The sequence below is a fragment of the Anopheles merus genome, chromosome 3L, assembly GCF_017562075.2.
Source record: "Anopheles merus strain MAF chromosome 3L, AmerM5.1, whole genome shotgun sequence".
In the NCBI taxonomy this organism is placed as follows: Eukaryota; Metazoa; Arthropoda; class Insecta; order Diptera; family Culicidae; genus Anopheles; species Anopheles merus.
In genome coordinates, this window is record NC_054085.1 from 14,631,243 (window position 1) to 14,646,880 (window position 15,638).

General features: G+C 44.5%; 1 protein-coding gene across 4 annotated transcripts in view; it reads left to right on the forward strand.

Annotated features, from left to right (window-relative positions):
• Window positions 1-678: 678 nt before the first annotated feature.
• LOC121600661 (kielin/chordin-like protein) overlaps window positions 679-15,638 on the forward strand; it is a 156,495-nt gene continuing 141,535 nt past the window's right edge. Inside the window, exon 1 of one of the 4 annotated variants that reach the window (XM_041929488.1) lies at window positions 679-697. The gene's annotated coding sequence lies outside the window, so the exon portion shown is untranslated. The other 3 variants (XM_041929483.1, XM_041929485.1, XM_041929486.1) reach the window with 3 other exon arrangements.

Sequence of the window (15,638 nt, forward strand, 5' to 3'; positions counted from 1 at the left end):
TTTAAACACATATTATTCCTCTTTAAAATTGATGGAGACGCCCAGTCTTTTTATGACGGAAATAAGTTCTTTCAGTACAAAAACCTCTAGTTTTGGATTTGGAGAGGGATAGAACGCCTTTGAAACGTAGATTAAAGTACGTCATTAGCCAAAAGAAGCTTAGCATGTAACTAAATGATAGATTTATCCATCTCCACTGGAGGAAATATTCATTTTGCAAACGAAAGAATTTGACAAATATCCAACTGATTACAAATTTCACGATTCCGAATCATCCAAAATGATTTTAGAACCACCCTTTGATACTTTCCCCTACACAAAATATCCCTTGCCGGCGTTTGTGCGACCATAAGGCATGCGCCTGCTCCTCACCGCATGCAACAAATGAGCTCCACATCCAGCGAGAGGGGAAACTTGTAGCCACTCGTGAGTTATGCCGGGTGTCCCGAGGGCATCCTTAGCATCCTTGTTCCCTTTCCTCGGCATCGAATTGGTCTGCTCTTTCCTTTTCCACCACCCGTGAGAGCTCACCGTTGCACCGAACCGTTCCTTTTCGGGGTTCGTTCACCGATCGGGGGGCTGTTCGGGGCGTTCGGGCGCTGAGTGGCCCTTCGGTGGCAAACCAGCCCAGACCGTGCGATGGGATGGAAGCGCAATCAAAATATTTATCGAAACGAAACGGCTCACCCTAACAACGGTCAGTTACATAAAGTGTGCCGTACCGTACGGATCGCGTTCGTTTGCCGGTTCGTCGTCCGTCGCCTGGAACGGGAAAACCGCTGTCGTTCGCTGTCCACTTTGTCCTGTTCGAGCGCGTTTGGTGGGCTAACGCCTTCGTTTGTTGCGTTGCCCAGACGTTTCGCGTGTTGGAGACGCATGATATCGTGTGTGTTTTTTTGTGCGTGTGCGTGGTGAGAAACGATTAAAGCAAAGGTTCGAAAGCTGTTTTCGGTTTTGGGTTGATTTTTGGGGTGGGTTTTTGGGGAGGATACCTAGCTTTTGGGTGGAATTGTGGTGGTAAAATTAAACTAAAATGTCTCGCGACATGAGAAAACAGTGAGTCGGTGTGGGGAAGAGTGAAATTGTTGGAGAAGCAAGTGATCCGGTGGCAGTGATTGCGAAAATACACATTAATTTGCCAACACGAGTGTTGAGTTTGATTGATAAAAATAAGCTACAAATTAATTGTTTCCAAGTAGTGTTTTTTGTTACAAATTAAACAAAAATCTACTGTCGTGCAATATTAAAAATCAAATCACGTCGTACCATTGTACTAATAGATTCAACCAACACCCCAAAACCAGCTAAAAACACATTCCAAAAACTACACACAGCACAGGAAGCAAAGCTGCCCTAGAGAGAAAGAGAGAGCGAGCTGCGGGGAAGTGCAAGGTAAAACTCATTCCGCGTAATGTCCACACAAAATTTCGGTCCTTCGTGCGCGAAGGTAATTAAAATTTCACTCCCAAAAAAGTAAGGTGTTCCGGTGGAGCAAAGAGACCCTATTAATAACCGCATGCTAGCGTTAATGTTGGAGCAAAAAACTAAATAAATAGAACGTTAAATAAAAAACAATATACAAGCAGCAACATCACTACGGAACAAAACAACATACACGGATTGGCTCACGCGTGAATGGTGTCATATTTCACTTTTTGTGTGTTTTGTTTCGCCAGTGTTAAATGAAGCGACCGACCAAAACCGAATGGGCGCGTGCGAATCTAAACGTGCAAATCCTTCTCAAGGGACACAAACACAAACACACACACACATCAACGCGGTGTAGCAGCAGTTGGCACCACTTGGACCCACTTTTGATGACTTTTGGTGGTCGCAATTTATGGTGCAATGCGGTAGCGCGGCCAGGGCAGGGCAGTTGTTTTGTTGTTGCGTTGTTCTCCGGGCTTTTTGTTGATGGAGATCGTGATTGAGCTTTAGACTGTGGTGTGGAACAATGGAGCGGGTGGAAAGCTATTGTTAGAAGATTATGGGGTCTTTTTCATTCGTTGGAACACAGGGAAGCACAGGTGTGAAAATAGTCAGCTGTTTTGCGGTGTAAGCTCAATAAATGTTTAACGAGCGTGTCGAGTGTCTTACAGTACAATGGAGAAGCTTTTGTTTTTTTGTTTTTTGGGTGTTCGGTTTAAAGTTTTAAAGGTTCTGCTTCTGCTACAAAAGCTCCTTTATGGGAGCCTTTTTATTTCGAATTATTTCCACACACACACAAACTACTGTGCACAGTGCACACAAAGCATTCTCCACGGCTAATGTGCTACTCCCTTCCCGAGTGAGCACAATCAGCAAAAGCTCCCGCGGCAAAGGGCTTCCCTGCAGCAGTAAAACCACTCACTGCTCGTTTTCCCCGGTGCTTGCCACCCATCCCGGAAGAGGCTTCCGTGTTGTTCCAAGGAAATGGCTCAAATGGTTGTTTATTTGGCAATAAGCTCTGCACACACCCGTGTATCGGTATGTGACTGTGGCGAGTGGTCTTTAAACACGTCCCACAAGGGTGGGGAAAGGGGTCCAGTATACACACGTCGTAGCTGGTGTCCGGTTGGCCATGCCAGGTTAAGCTCTGATTTTACCCAGCGTCCATTAAACACGTCTTTAATACACACCACCACGGCCACCGCCAGTACATTAACAACGTATCAAGCAGGAGAATGGCGGGGTGTGTGGGAAAGAGGAAGAGGAAAAGGGAAGACAAACAACGTACAATATTGTGCAGAAGCTCGTGTGCCCCTTGTGTGCTTCTTGGGACAGAAGTTTGTGCGTGTGTGTGTGTGTGTGTGTGTTTGTATTCAACTTCTAAATGGGAGTTCTTCGCTTTGAAGCGCGTCCGGGCTTTTGATGGGCTTCAAAGGCTTGTATGAAAGCAGTGCTTGCTCTTCTCCTCCTCCTGCTCTTATTTTCCCCTTCCCAAGCAACATCCATTGCTAATGTCTGGTGTGGGTGTTTGTTCGTCTTACCAGAAGTGATTGAGCAGCGACGCGCAGCAACTTCTTCGTGCGATCGTGGGACAGCAAAGATTGTCCGCCCGTCCAGGACAGCACACACACACGCACACATACCGTTTGGGGTCGGATTTGCTGAACTAATGGAAACCCACACTTAACAAATCCCTCTGAGGGCATTGCTGCTGCTGCTGCTGCTGCTGCCGCTCTTCACACATTGAAGGTGTACACATTGTTGGACTTGAGCGTAGTGAAAGCTCACCATTTTGCACGTAGCTAACGAACCACCCAAGAAGAAAGTACGTGAGCTGGACCGTTTCTTTGGCCGGTTTTTCTTTGCATTTGTAGCGACTTTCCCCTCTTTTCTACGCAGCTTCGATCGATTATATTGTGCCCAGTCCGTGTGGTGCAAAGCTGAACCGAACCGCTTTACTTGCGTAAAACCTAGCACCTTCTCACCTCACAAACACTGAACGGTGGTGGGTTTTTTAACAGAGGTTTGGCAACCTTTCGGCCGTTTGTTTGCTGTTGAAGTAATTAAAACAGCCCTGTCTGACGGTCTCTCTCTCTCCCTTTCAAAATTCACATCGTCAGCCCGAATTCTGACCCAGCGCGTGCTTTTGCAAGTTCTGGAAGTTTTAATCGATTTGCAGCGTGACCTCAGTTCGGGAAAGATTTTGACCGAGATGCTGAAGCAGCTTCAGTTGAAAAGAATGAATTGAAGGCGGACGAGCAAGTTTCCCAGCATTGGATTATTAGAACATTATCCGAATGAAAACTTTAATTCCTCGCTGCTCAGGGCTTCCACCTGTGCAAGCTGGCGCTGCCCTGCAGGAGCTAAACCTTAATGATGTCTATCGTTAGTTTATTAATTTATTGAGCTTATCGTGTGCTCTTATCCGTCCCGTCCCGTTACGTAGTGTGTTCCCCGTCTTCTAAAGCCCGGGGTGAACACTAGAAGGTCCCTCCACGGGGAGCTACGTTCGAGCGGTAACTAAAGTGCAATCTTACACCGTCCCAAAAACCAAGCGTCTGTAGCTTCTTGCCACGAAACTCCGGTCAACGGGGGGACCGTCGGTAATTTTCCAAAGACCGGTGTCTATGTCGGTCGTGTCTCCCCATAGTTCCCCCAGATAATGATCGTGAAAGTGAGTTGATAGAGAGGCGGTCCCCACCTTTAACGCTAGCCATCAGCGATGCAATTGCGTAGCTCAATTTGCTTCGGGGATCAACAATTACGGCACCGGCTTGGGGTGGCCGGGTAAAGCTTATCAGTGGGCACCACCACTCCCCTAAGAGTCACCCTAAGAGTGGAAATTGGGAGTACCTTGTGCACGCACCACGCCTGCTTGGAGAATGGACCAAGTTTTTGGGGGTTATCGTTTCCGTTCGCCCTTGTGGCGTTGAAACGAGTGACGTCGATTAGGGTCGCCGAATGTCGCCCACGATGTCTGCTGCTCACCCAATGTCTGGTGGTTGGCGGTGCCTTTTGGTAATCTTTTTAATTAGATCTTCTTATACACTTGTGTACTTCGTGAGGACTTTTTTGTGGGGGAAACTGGAGGTGGGACGGAGCTGAGCCTAAGCTGGCCGACCACAGTTTTGTCGTCCAATTGCCCTCGGCTCGCAACCGAGCGATCATGCTGCACCTAGCTATTGAATGCAGTGCAAAAGTTGGTGTAAGAGGTGTATTTCATCGACGGTTCCACACACCGTACGGAGGGCAACCTCAGCCAGGACTAACTTTCGGGACGTGCAATGGCTTCGAATGATGTACGCGTCACCATGCGCACTCCCGAACACACTACGGAAAGTAACGCGGCACGGGGGAAGACAAAACTTTCCCTCCAAAAGCATTTGTGCGATATCAATTTAACGAGCCTGCACAACGACGACAATCTAACACTGTTCCCAGATTAGCGCCTTCCGGGCGACTAAATGCTGGGCACGTTTCCCTCGCTGCCCTGTGATACCTTGGTTTCTGGGAAAACGGTCCCAGCAACTTTCCGAAACCCTCCACACTCCACCGGCACCGATGCTGGTCGGCCGTTTAGTCTTAATTAATTTATCTAATATAAAAGCACTTCGTGTCGGTGGCACAAAATTAAGGCTAGTTGCGGCAGCGCTGGTTGAACATGAGCTTTGAGCCGGGGTTTTGCAATTAAAGCGATCGAAACAGTACGGCTTATTGTGTGTTGTGTGCACTTGGCACGAATTTAAATTCGCAAAAAAAGATATTTGAAATGTGATGTTATACTAGAATTCCATCGAAAACCGAAACATGATAAGCAAAAAGGCATTTTTGAGTGTTTTACACCGACTATAGGGTGCTGGTGTGTTCCAGGGAGAAACTTCAATGAAGCTTTGAACGTGCTACACACACTTTCTGCAAATCCACATCTGTATGTACAGCTCAAACACATAAGCATATACACACCTACATCTGCTCAATCTCAACCCCTCCTAAAAGATCAGCAAACTATTCCTTTTGCCGAGCATGTGCAGAATGTGGATGATTGAATAATCCAACCACCAACGGTGCGATGCATCACCACCGTGTGTGTGGAAGCAAAATTGTGAAATCTTGGCAAATATTTAATCTTCATAAATTCGTATAAAATCATCCCTATATCCCACGCAATCCCACATCCAATTGGCAAGAAAAAACATATCCCTTGACTCCCATTTCTGTTGGCCAATCTGTGCTGAGCTGATCTTTACGTGAGCTTTGTTTGTGTGTGTGCGGGAAGGTCAAGGTAAAATGTTGTTTTTCCATTATCCGTTTCCATCCTGCCCGAGTCCGGAGTTAGGGAGAACGCATTCGTTCCGGGGAAATTGGCCACCGGTCCAACAAACACATATTTCAATCATCAACACACTGGGGCGTCAGTAATGTAAGTGGCATTGTGGAAAGGAAAGCAAAAGCCCTCCAATCCAAGCGGCAAGATAGGTCTCTCTTGTTGTTTGCACTCGACACAGAGTGCGTGTGAAAAGTAGCTATCAGTAGTTATTCGAAGGCAGCGAGAGAAAAATATAAATGTCCTGTGCACTTTCCGTGCAGCCGAATGGACAGTGTTATGGTTGGTGTGTATGGGAAAGGGTGAGGCAAACAGGATTATGCTTGCGGATTATGGCGGCAGAGGGTTGTTTTCGTGCGTTGCGTTTCATTATTGCGAGCAGGCTTGTATCGTCATCATCATGAGCATACAGCAAACATTAGACAACAGGTTGAAGCTTTACAGCAGCTATACTTAACAACACCTCTTTTTAGAGTCAGCTGTCAACTAGACTTTGGTTATTACTTTCCTAAAGAGTGTCATCTTTACACACTTACTTAGCTTTTGTTTAAGAGCATTTATGTAGCTTTTTTTTTTTGAAGATTCAGAGACAACTTTTTCGAATGTCATACATAACATGACTGCTTATGCATATGCCGCTCAAATGACGAGAGTTCACAACTTGCCTGAGCGTTAGCACCGTCACTGAGGGTCAAAAAATTATGTGTGAGCTGTTTTAGAGACTATTTCAAAATAATATTTAACATTAAATTAATATTAAATTAATGCTGGATGTCATGCTTCAAGAATCATCTAAATCAGACTTGTCAAACATACGGCCTTTTGGAAGTTATTTGAATGAAGCAGAAATAGATTGTAATTATAAGATGAGAAAAACGTGTGTATTAATGTATATCGACTGATAAAGAAGGATTCAACATTCAGTTTTAATAGTTCGATTGCCGAAGAGTGAAGTAAGTTACTTGTTTGGGAAGGTATTCGCGAAGATGGCATGTAGCAAGTGTTTTCGTAGTTGTTTCCTGAGAGCACTCTTACGTCGGACTATCAATGGGGTCTTTTCCGTTTTAAGTTGGTAGGCTGAAATTTCAGCCTGTCAGCTGTTTGCTTTGTATAGCAGTTTTCGAGCAGCTATCTAAGTGAGTATAATATACAAGTAAGTTTATCCCACGGTGTATGTATTTAGAAGGCTGATTTTTATCGCTTCTGCTTCTGAATGAAGATGTTAAGAGTGTTTTGTGTATTCGTCAAGCCACTAGAAAGCTTGTTTGAACAAAAAAATTTACCCGCCTGGTCCATACACCACCTGGTCTACATACACTTTGATTCTGGATTCCATAACCAGATCTCTTTAATGCACCTTGGGATAAATGTAAACATCACCATGTTTTGCCATTTTTCGAGCAGGTAGTCGAATCTAATTCTAGCTTTGAAGCTAGAATAATCTAGGCTAGGTTTGTGTATGGTTTTGTATGGATTGTTTACATGATTTCAGCCTCCAACTGTCAAACTCCATACAAAAAACTGACTAGAATCGTGAAGGACTCCAATATTTTCACCCATTTCCAGATATTAAGTTCGTAAAGTTCGGAAATCATGTGTTGGAATACCACTTTCTTCATCTAATTGATGAGGGTGTTCTTTAGACATGGTTCTGCCAGGTCGAAATATTTAAAAACCAACCCCTCAAAAAGGTAAGAACTGTATGAGGTCAATTGAATGCTGGTAGTCTCTTTTCCTCAAAGAAATTGCCACATATCTAGCCAATATTTGCCGACGCAGTGATAAAAAATGATTTGAACTAGTCATTACCACTGTCAAAATGCGGCATTTGTACTTCGTGTGTATACGAGGCAATATACGAGGGTTAAAGTACTGCCCAGGTAGCCTGAAAGTTAGCAGATATCTAAAGCAAAACATGAGTAAAGTCATGAATTTCATGAACTGTTTATTGGAGGCTACGAAAAAAAATTTAAAAAATATTCAAGGTCCAAGAATAAGTCCTTAATAATTTTTGCCGATTCAAAGTACTCCCATCCCTCTGCCGCCCAACTGCGGTCCGCGAGGATATTTTGAACCGCAATTCGGCCCTCAACCCAAAACGAGTTTGACATCGCTGATCTAAATTATCTCAAATTTTCCATTCGACTCCCACCATATTGTTCATTCGCAGTAGTTAATTGACTTCAAATACGGGAAACAACCAAATGGCCGCGTTGTTTACCGAGAAACAAATAGCCTAGCATACATTGAACGAAAACAAACCCCACCGCACCAAGCTACCACTCGATACAATCAAACCGATTTTAATTCATTCCATCGAAAAAGGATCATCAAACCTACGGTGAAAAATAATAACGAAAGCTTCTGTAACCGACCGAAACCATCAGAAGCAAGTTCAATTTATGTCACGCACGCGAACCGATGCCGATCGCCCCACTGGGCCACCCCTCCCCAACTCACCCATCCCACCTCAGTGATCGTGCGTAGAGATCTGCTGGAAAACATTGTTTTCGATTCAGGAATTCCATTCCCATTTGTTTTGGCAGGGTGTGTAGTTTTTTTTTCTCTTGCTTTCTTGCATATATTTTAAAAACCTTCATGGGGCTCAGTAGTTTGTTGATTGCTTTTGGGATGGGGCCGCGTATGGTTAGAAAAATAAATTTCACACACACCAAAAAAACCCTCCCTAATCCACTGTTGCTGAATATTTGCGTAAAAAATACGATCCCAGTATCACAAATACTTTGGGGGGACGATGGGAGGGGCATTTCCGACCCAAAAGCGAAATGGAAGAAATGTGGTAGTTTAAATTTATTTGGAGCAAAGAGCACAAATTTAGCATACCACATGGCCAAACCAAACCACCAAAAAAAAAAAAAACGGCGATACGAAAGGCGCAATGTCACTACTGCCGCCGTTTTTATTCTGTTCTGCCCACTTCAAATCGATATTGATCCGAATGGAAAGAGCGGAGGAGGGGAGATGATTTTTTGCCCCCATATAAAACTGGAATTAACTTTAGCCTCCAAAAGCGCCACGGCGTCACGGTTGGAATACGAAACTAGCCGCCCACCGGGGGATGCTGGGTCTGTTTTTGTTTTCCTGGTCGGCCGTTTTTTTTTTTTTTTGTTGCTCTCATGTTGTTTTGTATTAGCTCGTATGCAAATGAAAACATATTTCTCTATTCAGCTCTGTGGACGCTCTGTGGTTGGAATTGGCAGTAAACGACAACAAAAACAGACAGCATTGCACACGGCCCCGGGAAACGTGTTCAGTGGATTAGGCGGCCGCCTGCCGCAGGACAGTGTACGGTTCAATGATAAATCCACTTCATTCCGGGACGGCAAATGGAAAATAATTGTAGAATTGCAAATCCATCCGTGGTGGTGGAGCATGCACAACAACAAAAAATGGCACTTTTGCGTTGGCTGGAGACGAAAAAGTGGACCAATTTTTTCTCGCCCTGTCACATGGACCCAGTCTCATTTGGAGCATTGTCGAGTCTAATTTTTACAAACATCGCTTCGACTGCTTGCAAAGTGAAAATGAAAATAATCTCAAGATGTTTGAGCGCTAATGGATGAGAGAGTTGGAGCGGGAAGACAATCACTTATCACTTTGGTTAATGGTGGCAGCTCTTTGCTGACCTTTAACGTCTGTCGCCCCGTCACCATGGTCGATTGAACAGTAGAAAACTCCCCGCGATGGTGACCTTTTTCGTTGGATTCACTGGTGGTCTTGGTTTGGATTGCAAAATTCAACAAGTACTAGCATCATCACGGCGCGAGTGCAGTGAAGCGGAACAGAAAAAAACATAATAATCACCAACGTCTTTGTGTTGACGTTATTATTTAAGCTTACGGTGTGGACCTTTTTTGACACTGCTGTCTCTCCCACTCTCTCCCCCTTTCATCTTTGTCATTCTCTGGCTGCTCTTCATTTACATTACTGCTACTTTTCAGGTCGCTGATGAACTTCTTCATGAGTCTTCATGCTTTTACTTCCTAACGCGAGTTTAAAATTTTAATCCTCAGCTTAGTTCATTTTTCGGTCACACTTTGCGCCCCCCTTTCGACGGGGCAGCGTTGGAGCGGAAGTGGCAAATCTTGTTGCAAACGCTCGGCACACAAATAGTCCACATTCAACGCTGGGCAGAGTTTTGGTTTGGGAGTTAGATGAACGTATTGTGAAAGCGCAACGGTTCGTTTGTTGATTTAAATTTTACGCTTTGCCGGCGTAGCTTACGGCCAAAAGTTGCTCGCTAACAATGGCTATCCAGTTTTTTTGGAAAGTTTCATGAATCAGAAGTCTAAATTGTAGCTGCAGGGGTTTTTGCAATTCAGATTATGAAACTACAATAACATAATATTTGAAAAAGAGTCATTTGAAGTTGAAAAGGATAAGAAAACTAAGCTGTAAATAATGAAAAACTCACACAAAAGAAAAACAAACCCAACTTAAAAATAAAAGCAAAATACTTTTAAAAAAATAAACAGAAAAAAACCCTGCTTTTAAGAAAGGAATGAACACTTAAACAATATTTAAATACGACTTCTGAGATGCAAAGAACAACTGAACAATAAGTAGCAAGCGAACAATAATAACAACGCACAACAAAATGGGAAGCCTTTTTCCCACCGACAAAAGAATAGCAATGGCTACTGGGAAAAGGAAAGAAAAGCCATACACGCCCCACTTCTAAACCCCCGGCTCAACTCACCTTTGCATTTGTGATGTTTACTTTTTGTCCTTTTGTCCTGCTTTTTTTGTGCCATTCACCACACCGTCTCGATCCGGAAAGTTTATGTGCCATTTTGTACGAAAACTTCAAGCTGGCAAGAGGGAGGCCGAAGGTCCGCTACGCCGGACTTTCCCTGGATTTAGGTTTCCAGGTTCGTTCTTTAGCAAAAGGGACAGCGAGTTTTCCAGCGCCATTTAATTAATATTCCGTTGCCAAGCAACGGCAAATTGGCAATGGACTGCTCGCGCTATCCCACCGCGGTAAGCGACCACGAAAAGGTGAGGTAGAAATAGGTAACCATCGGGACAGAACTCGAAACTCTTGCGTGAAAAGTTTGTGGACGGTGAACCGTTTTTTCCCAACTTTAAGAATTCAAAGATGGCACTCTCCGTCTGCAGTCGTTTCCATGTGACAGGAGCAAACTGGAAAGGTTTGTGTGAAAAAAAAAACCGGACGTCTAAGAAGGTGTAATGAAGTAGTGGAAAACAGGAAGAACCCAAAGTAGATGAAGAAGAAAATGGGAGGAAAAGTCATGGTGGTAAAAATTCATTAGACTCGACTCCTTCCGAAACGGGTGTACTACTACTACTACTACTGCTGCAGCAAGAGTTCTCAAATAACGCAGGATGAAAGTGTAATTACTTAGGCCCGCAAGAGGCTGTCTCTAGTGTTGCTGATAATGGTGCTGTTGTACGACGATGCTGTCGAAGACGACGCCGACGATGGCAACGGTGATGATGATGATGGTGATGTTGACGATGACGAAGGGTTTTATGCGGCACGACAGAATGAGTAGTTTCTAGTTTCACCCCGTTTTTTGTTGCTGCTGCTCCTCTCGAGAGATTGACCTTTCTTTTGATAGTCAGCCGGTAGACCTTTACCTTTATGGTTTATTACACACCGTAGGGCTTGATGGTGCGACAAAAGAGCTACTAGTCACGGTATCAAACAGTGTAACATCGTGACATTTTGGGGGTAACATGTATGCCTAGCGAAAACATTTGCCAAGAACACGATGACGCAATAGGAATGTTTCCGAGAAGCAATCAGCTTATTGACAATTTATCAAAAACTTGTCCGGAAGTTTGACTTCCAGCTAGGAACAACACCCGTACCTTAGTAGGAAAATGCTAGCAAAGATGAAATTGAATAAATATTTACCCTACAACCAAATATGTGACGTGAACTTGAACTTAAAGAAATACCTTAAAGTAAGCAAGAAACCCTCGCAAGCACCTGGGGAATTAAGCAGCAGCAGCAAAAAAGTTAACTCCCAGTGTGTAAGTCCCAACGACACAGCACAGTCCTTTGCATACCCTTCGGAATGGGGCAAGAGAGGACCTCAAAAACTGATCCCAAAACTTGAACTTTTAGGCTTTATCGCTTGCAAAATTGTGGGAGATGTGAAATTCCTCGCACGTCCAGTTTTGGAATCTTTTCCCCCGAAAAAGGAAGGCAGCAAGTAGCTCTGCGAACGTCGCTGCGAGTTGCCGAAGGGTGGTAGCCAAACAGCATTCCAGCAAAGATAACATGAAACATTTTCCCCGGTACTATCTCTCTCTCTCTTTCTCCGGTGATGAAAGTTTTGAGACCGGGTGCGATAAAAGAAATGAAATATCGACGAGCTGAGAGGGTAAGGTTTCGAGGCACTTTGAGAGAAGTGCCGATCGAACGAACGCGCGAGTTGGTGAAAACTATTGCAAAATCAAACATTGGCTACAAGTGGCATATTGGCTGCAAGAAGGGGACTGGCGAATGCGAACGCGGTGAAGGTGGTTCGGTTCAGTGGGAAATAGTGCAAACACAACTTCAAACGTAGCTCTAATCAGGACAGTTTACGAATGTAAACGATTCGTTTGTGTTTGTCTGACATTCGAGACGATTGGCACACGGCGAGCGATCGATTCCGAACTGCTTGCGCTACTAGTTCACTCGTTTGTCTTGGAGAGTTTCGGTGCCTGAGAGATGAAAGGGAGCCTTTGAGCAACATTGACTTCTTTTTTGCATCGCCCACACCGTGCCGCCTCTGCGCTACGACGCTCAAACAAAAGGGAATAGCGAAACAAAGAAGCAAAACTACTCAAACTTTAACGGAATGCGAAACGAACCGTATCGATCGGTGCCAGATTGAAATGGTGTTCGATACACAGCTACTGAACGCTTTCAGTGTGCGGTGGGTTTGGAAGGATAGCAGAGGTTTGGTGAAGGAGGACTCCTTCTGCCTTGCTGTATCTCTCCACTGCTCGTGCTTTTCTATCCCAATTCAACGGTCCGTGCTGCCGTGCGACTAGCAGTTTGTAAACAGGGATCCCCCCAGCAGATAGCTCCGGATACGGATTCCAGGGAAAGGCTTCTTCGAATTTTGCAACCTCATTTCCACCATCTCGATCGCAATCGAGGCCCCATTGAGCGGTTCGTGTTTCGTGCGCCAGCAGTCGGACAAATCGATTCCGATTGTCGGACAAATATCCTTTCAAGGGGGGAGGGGTGCAATGGGCCTCAAATAGACAATGGATGACAAATGATGAGGATAGAAATTTCTCACGCTCACAGCGCGCTGCAAGTCTATTGTGTGTCGCTGGCCTCGAGGGCTCGCTCGCTTGTTTCTTTTTCTTTTTTGCGTTACCGTGGGTTCATTTTCAGTTATTGGGAAAGCTCCCATCCTTCTTGGAGTTCATTCTCGGGAGGGTTTTTTGTCGTTCCTCACAGCCGACCAGAGTGACCGGTTGTGGAAAGATAGAGTAAAGAATTTGATTCAAAAGCATGCACCATTGATATCCATCCATTGGACAGATTTTCCCCCATTAAGGAGGTGTAGTAACAAAACCCTGGCGTCGTTCGTTATCTTTTGCTGAGCTGTGCGGTGTAGTGTTGGTTAGTGTGTTGTCTTCCCTGCTCCAAACCTCATCTGCACGTATCTTTCTGAACGATCAAACATTAGGAAGTGTTGAAGACGGGGAGAAAAAGCTAAGCAGTACAGTTCCTCGGACCGGATTAAGGTTCGATTCGAACCGGTTCACAACGGCCGAAGCGCATCAATATGTTTCCCATTGGAAGATTTGTGGAATAGCCTACTGCCGGCGTAATGGATAGCAATTCGTACGGAATGACTGTACGCATCTGTTGGCTGGAGGAGAGTTTTTGTCCAGATGTTTGAGCCCTTTAAAGATGGTTCCTTTGTCAGAAATGTAGCCTTACTGTAATTTACTACAACAATGTTTGAAAATTCCACGCTTTCATGAGTACACCTCAACAGAAATGCCATTGTTTCGTTGTGCGCTAACGTATACGGTTTCTTAAGCTATCACCACGACACGTTGAAATGGTGCAGTGCCTACTGTTTAGCTATGTACACGGCAGGTCTTACGTTCGTCTCTCATCTGAACCGGAATGATTCCGATGTTAATTTGGAATAAATGTAAGATCATGCAGTGCTGCAAAATGTCATGAGTAACGGAAAACAATGAACATATCCGCGGTAGCTTGATTGATGCTCATTGCTGATAGTCAATAAAGTGCGTCATGACATTCTAAACACGACATTTGAATTCTTGAGTCCAACGCGATACTCTGACTGACAATTTTAGCATTAAGCCGACGCAAGCATAATCATGATTTTTTCTGGCTGTGAACAGTGCTGCCAAATGCCACTGTTTCAGTCATCAACATCATGACTGAAACGAAGCTCAAATCAGATCACGTACACAAATGAGATGATCAGTGACGATACTCAAACAGTTGGAGAATCAATCACATGCTTTTGTGACATTTTTGTCGGCAATAATCACGACATTCTTGGAATATACTTGGCAAGAGGGCTCAAGCAACAAAATGAGCATGCTTTCTCCCTCTATCTTTTTTGATTATCTGTCGGGTCAAACAAAGAGAGAAAACATGCTCATTGTGTTTCTCAGAACCACTCGCAAGCACGGCATATCTCCCATGACCATCGCGATGATCACCGACTGAAAATGTCGCGACCAAGTGACTGACCAAGATTGCACACAATGTCACCAAGCATGTGATGGTCGCACCAACTGTGTGAGGCTCGCCTCTATTCAAGCTCGTGGCGCTGAGATGATTTTGTTTCAGCCTGAATTTGTCATGACTATGTCTGTGACATTTTGCAAAACTGATAACAGCAAAAGAAGTCGTGACATAGTGACTGACCAAGAGATGGTCGCAAACATGTCATGAGCATGTATTGGTCACACCAACCGTTCTGAGTATCACCTCTGATTATCTCTATTGTGATACGTGACGTGACGATACGATACGTGACGTGACGCTGATATGGATTTGGTTTCAGTCAGATTTTTTTATGACATTGACAGTGACATTTTGTTGCATCGAGATCATGTAATTGATGGATAATTATTGCCTTGTGTACCAAGGTTAGAAAGCAGTCTATTGCATCCCCACGACAAGCACGATAAGCAACGTTAAAGTCTTTTTCCTACCCAATATATTATGAATAACCTTCTAGTGACAGTACAATATTTTGAATTCATCGCAAATATTCTAAGATTTATAATGTAACCCACAGCGACAACTCTACTTCCTTTAGATTTAATGTCTCTGGTACTACAGTATGCAAATATTTTTAATCCAATAAACTCCGATCATCCTTCGAATTTTATAGCTTCTCTCATTCTGCTTTATGTCCTGCAGAGAACCACTCCCGAGTAACAAAACCCCGACTGTCGAGCACTTTGGCGACCGTTGACAAACGCCAACCGCCACCAGGTTCAGCGTCCATGAATAAATCAGCACTTGGGACATGATTGCAGCAAATTGCGCTCACTTCCACCCTCCACCTCGTGGAAGAGCAACAAAGCAAAGCAGTGCTGGCTTAACATCCTCCACTTTTTAATTACCCGTCTCGCTCTCCTCGCTCACGCCAAGGCACTGTCTGGTCCTGGTCGTTGCCGCCCGGTGGTCATTTTCTTGCTCATCGCCTTTTGCCGCTAATTATAGTCCCGGGGAAAGTTTCACTCCACTCATCTTTTCTCCGGCCTCGAACATAATCGTAATGGCTCGGTAATAAATCATCGCTTAAATGAACGCCTATTGAGAAAGGCTGGGGAAGCCGCCCGTGCCCTCTGCGAACAGCATCCGAAGAATGCGTAACCTCAAACACATAAG